This window comes from Xiphophorus hellerii, chromosome 13 (genome assembly GCF_003331165.1).
Source record: "Xiphophorus hellerii strain 12219 chromosome 13, Xiphophorus_hellerii-4.1, whole genome shotgun sequence".
Lineage (NCBI taxonomy): Eukaryota > Metazoa > Chordata > Actinopteri > Cyprinodontiformes > Poeciliidae > Xiphophorus > Xiphophorus hellerii.
Genome location: NC_045684.1, coordinates 15,764,713 through 15,770,694, shown reverse-complemented (window position 1 = coordinate 15,770,694; position 5,982 = coordinate 15,764,713).

The following is a 5,982-nucleotide window of genomic DNA, read 5'->3' as shown; positions in this document are numbered from 1 at the left end:
ACAAGCCTTCATGACTACAGCAATAAAAAATCTCTGTGTTCACCTCAGTGACCACCGCATAAACATTTGAACACTGAAACTCTCGAGGCACTAGCATTTGCATGAATAACGGTGCACACACACACACACACACACCCACGCACACACACGCACGTGAACACACCCCCGCACGCTTGTTTTCACACAAACACTCAAACATGTTCTCACTGTTCACACAGACTTTCACTCCCAACCAGCCTGCCCAATCCCTCGTGATGGTGTTTTCCCCCCAGTGCACACACACGCACACCCCCCCATGCACACCCCACCACACACAAACACACACCCACACACACACACACACACACACACGCACACCCCCCCACACACCCACACACACACACACACACACACGGCGCTCCCACACTCGCTCACATCTGTTTGAGTTTGTTTTCTGTCTGAAGCCGTCTCCTCCGGTCCCTCGCTGGCCTCCCTCCTTGCCTCCTCACCTCGTTTCCTCAGCAGGCCGAAGGAAACACTCGCCTCCTCTTGGCTGTTGCTCGGCGTCCAGCTCGCGTTGCCAACGTGCCTCGAGGTTTTCAAACCCTTGAAAACAATATGCAAATGCTCACCTCTGGAACATAAACGTTTCTAAAAACACCTACTGAAAAATGCAAACTAAGAAGCTTGTTTTTGCCTCGCTGGTTGCACAGAAGATTTTCAAATATGCCTTTCATTTTTGAATAGAATGATCAACTTTTAATAATAACAACAAACCAAAATTAACAGGTTTATTAAATAAACTGCAGGGAAAAAAAAGGATTTTACATGTCCTGCTGTATTGTTATGAATATGATAAATATATTATTGCAAGCCTCCGTAATGTGACATGATGAATGTAAATGGTGGGAGTGTCTGAGATCTGCTTTCTGCCATAACACTGCCCACTGCTGGAGTCAGGCTGGCCAAAAAATCTGGCCATTTTGTTTTAAGATTGCATCACTTTTAAAATAATTGTCACATTCCACTTATTTTTAATCTTATCTATGTTTTTTTTTTTTAAAAATCAGAATTATTATTACTATTACACAAAAGTATCCAACATTTGATTATTTAACTGATTAGTACGGTAGGTGGAAAGAGAAGCCACTTTTACCACAAACCTGTACGTTTTAAATGTTTTATGTTTCAAACAATAATGTAATTAATTATAAATAACAATATATCAACACTTTTAAAGCAGCGGGAATCAAGTCTTCATACTGTTTTTATTTTTTCAGGAAGTGACTTTTAAAAACCCTGATTGCTTAAGGTAAACCCAAGGACTGGAAGAGATGTTTTCATCCGGCCTCACATTATTTTCTCTGATGAATGCTGGAAATAGCTTTGCGTAACTTCAACAACCACATCAGAAGAGACATCCCATGGTAATGGAAAAGCTGTAAAGTCAAATTATGTGTCTGCGTCAGCTAATGAAATGTTGCCTAAATACCTGGAATCATCTTGAAGGGAGAAATTTGGAAAAAATCTCGATGTGCTTTGTAAAAAAGCCATTACTATAATTAAGGTGTTTTACTCTTTGTCATATGAAGGAAGTAAACAAGGAGCATTTTTAAGCGTGCAACAGGAAGAGGAGTTGTTTCAGAAGGAAGAAACATTTTGTTTTCAGCCAAAGCCAGTTGAGTATGGATACGGTCAAAACAACAGAAAAGAAAACAAAAGCTGCACAGGAGTTAGAAACTTGGTTTGTTTCAGGTCGAGTCTGAGCAGTTCCATCCACCCATCCATTAACACTCCACCTCTTTCTGAGGAACTGAAAGCCGTTTGTGGTGTAGCAACAGTTTGTTGTGCTTTTCTTAACTTGAGAACGTCAGTCTAGTCTCTCCAGCAAGATAAGCATTGGCACTTTTATGACATTAAACGGATTCAATAGATTTTTTGCTCATTTAAAAGCAGGATGAATCAGGATTCATTAGACTCAAACGGTAATGGAGAAGACGCGGATTTTGAAGCACAGATTAGTCACAATAAATTCGCCCCTAAAAATAATCTCTAAATGAAGAATTGCAGTTTATGTATTGTTTGTGTCAATTATGTGTTTTTTCCCCCCCTTGTGTTACTGTTTAATTTTAAACATATTTAATTTTAAGAGCTAAGGTGATTTGTTACTTCCTTACACAGAACCGATATCTTTGAATCTCAACACATCTTGTCATATTACACCCTAAAACTTTTATATTTTGTCAGGGAGTTTTTGTGATTGGCCAACACAGAAAAGAGCAGTAATCTGTTTTCAGTCACCTGCACTAAGAAAATTGAATAAAATTCAAAGCAACCAAATGCTTTCATAAGTTACTTAATTAATTGAATATCCAGTGGTGTAATTAATGGATTGATGAATGAATGATTTAGTTAATTGTAGTGTGGTCTTCAATCTATCACATGAAAATGAGAAGGAAGCGTATGGCATAAATGCAAACCTGCAGACCTGATGGATTTGCATTAGGTCTGCAAATCCAACTCCTGATAAGTTAAGTCAGGAAAACATGAAAGAAGGAGCTTTGTGAAATGAAACTTAAAATGCAAAGTTTAAGGATATATGCAAAGTGCTGTGTGTTGAGGAAAACCAAGTCTGCCCACTGTGAAACACGGTGGTGGCAGCATCATGTTTTTATCATGTGGGATAGGGAAACAGTTTAGAGTTGAATTGGAGAGATAGATGGAGAACAATTTAGAAAAACAATGTGTCATTTCCCTTTTACAGTACAATTATGAACAACCTGAAGTTGCTCTCTGGCATGAAATCCCAGCAACAGACATGGAAGTCAGCAATTGTAGTGTCATAAAACATGAAAAAGTTCAAGGGGGCCGAGTACTTTTGCAAGACACAATCCGAACACAATCACACTGTTGAAATGGGATCATCCTGCAGATGGCTGAAAGCTTGCCACAGGGAGTCTGAGCTGCATTTATGGCCGTGAATATATGTCCAAGTGTGTGAATGTGACTTTACACTGCTGCCGTCAAGCTCCTGGCGTTGACACAGTAAACTGATCCTGAGGGGTCTGAGAGGGGAAACATCTCTCTAACACACACACACACACACCCACGCCCTCCAGAGGGAGAGGAGAGCAGTGGAGGAGCGGCACTCACACGGAGATTGAGTTACAGCCGAATTAGATCTGAGCTGTGGGAACCAGCACCTTCGCCTAGACACACACACTCACACACACACACACACGTGGCTGTTCTTAACACAACAGACGAGCAGGGACACACGCTGAGATGACACGGTGTGTGTACTCGTTCTCACATGAACACGCTCTCCCACACACACACACACGTGAGCCGACAGATGCTTATAAACAAACACACGGCTCTGAACAGATGCAGGCCGACCCCGAGGAGCACATGCAGAAAACATGACATGAAAGAGGAGCTATGTCATCCTGGAAATAAAGTCTGAATGTGACACAACGTTGTGCGTGTCTCTGTGTCTCTCTGTGTGTGGTTGTATCAACAGACTCAATGACATAAAGATAAGTGTGGCTATAAAAAGATGCAAACAAGAAATTTCTGTCTCCCATAAACGGAAGACTGACAGAAGCCAGCAGCGGCAGGTTTATATCTGGAACAAACAATTCAACGCACACATCTAACACGGAGGGGTGTGTGTGTGGGTGTGTGTGTGCGTGTGTGTGTGTGTGTGCCGGATAAAAACGAGAGAGAACAAAAAACAGAAGAGAGGCCACAACACCACACACAAGTAAACTCTCCACATCATAATTGCCCTTTCGTTTTCACACGCTAATGTCTTTCTGTCTGCGTGAACATGTGTGTGTTTATTTTCTATTCTCCTGCCAAGATTGCACAGCCAAGTACCAGAAAAACAAAACCAACACAGAGTGTGTTTCCTGGTTGTTTACACATGGGCTGGATAGATGGATGAATGGATGCTGCTTGGTCAGGGTCCTTTCGTAATCACACGTGTGGATATTTGAATTACATGCAAGAAACAACAACAGGAACCAAATCCGAGAGGTTCCTGAAAAAGCCCCAAATCCAACATGGCTGCTTGACACAGACAAGGTGAAGCAGCCATGTTTGCTTGTTGGTCTATTTTTTGAAGATGTATGAAAAATACTTGCAGCATGAAGCATAATGTCAAAACTTTTGTTTTGCATATTCCAGGGAGTAGATGGAAGTATAAACGTAAGAATATTCCCTCTTCTTCTCAACTACACGACCATACATTTATTACATGAATAATCCATAAATATAACATCTTTTCCCATATTTAATAGCTAAACCATCAATATGGTATGCATTAAATTTGAACTACGGTGGATTTCTTTAACACACATCAATAACAAAAAAAAAACAGCAATAATTGAATATTCATACTATATATCCAGTAATGTTGATATGTTTATTTGAATAGTTTTATGTTTGGTCCTTGTCTAAGGTCAATATTCAAATTATTCCAGTTTCATTCCACTTAATACTCAATATTGACATATTTTGAACCGTGTTTCTCCCTTTAACTTATAAATTTGCTCCTTCATCTTAAACAATTTTTGCAAGAACTACCTTGTTTGATCTTTTCAGACTGATCCTGAGACTCGTTAAGTAGGAGTGTTGCACAGGCGACAAAAGCTGTCCTTGACAAAGGTTGAGTTTAGTCGTGTCCCCTGAATGTTGGCTATGAGGAAAGAGTGAGATGCCGGGAACCAAATTTGCCTTCACCGCCATGTAAACGTCACAGCAGGTCACAGAGGAGAAAGCAGTGATCAGGGAATAATGATCTGCATTAATGTTTGCTGTCCTCTTGACCTGCGTACTGTCACATGTCGGGTTATTGAGAACAGCGGACGTCAGACACACACATACGCATTCATATTACATACCAGCACAGTGGGTGGCAGCCGGGCTTCCCTGCAGCTGTGACCATATGATTAGCCGTCTTCTCTCTTTATTTAAGTGTCAAACAAACTACACACACACAAATCTAAACATCCCCTCACGGCAAACACACACTTGCTCCACGCTGCCACCCAGCCCTGTGGACACAAACTACAGGAGCACCAAGGGAGAGAGAGAAAGGGGAGTGCAAACAAACTCTCCCTAGGTCCGGGGCTCCGGTTTCAGCCTTCCGTCCGCCGTGGGCTGGGGGGCCATGGGAACATGGAGCACCGGGGGCCCTGTGTCAATAAGGAGCAATGGTTCGACACAATGGAGGCCTGCCTGCAGACAACACTGCTGACAGATACCCACACAAAAGAGCCCGTGAATGGGAAGGAGGCAGGAAAAAGAATGGGGCAGTGTGTGGTTGGCTGCAGTGCCAGTGTTTGATGGCTGTTTCACCCACAAAACGCAACCGCGTCCACGAGGGAAAATCTCCCTCTGAACGGCTCGTAACACCAGAAAACACGGCGAACGCGAATCATCAGACGGCTCCATGCATTTTTGAAAAATTTGTTTCAGTCACCAACTGGTGGTAGTGACTGGATTTGGCGCTAAGTAAATTGTCACAGAAAGATTTCTGAGTGTGTCTGGCTTCGAATGTGCCGATCATGTGCATTGCTACAGAGACACGGTGATCTTATCTGCTAACTGAGATTTTATGGAATGAAACTCTTTTTACGTGACACAGAAACTCCTCTCAAATACTCAAAAGTTAGCTTTTTAAATTGAATAAAGATTAATTAAAATGTATTAAAATGAACACATGATGACCTTCTCAAGCAATAAATAGAGCATCACTGGAAAACACCACTGCACAAGCCCCCATCAATGGAAACCTGGACTGTATTCTCTTATGTCCAAGCTTTCTTATGTTTAAAGATATGGGCTGCCACCTGGTGTCAAACAGCTGCTATTAGTCTAAAGCAAAATCCCGACAGCAGATGGCAGCACTTTTAAATCTAGTGAGTTGAGAAGAACACACTGGGGGATTTTTTTACCCCCTCAGTGTGAGATATTTGCTGATAAAAACCTGTTAAT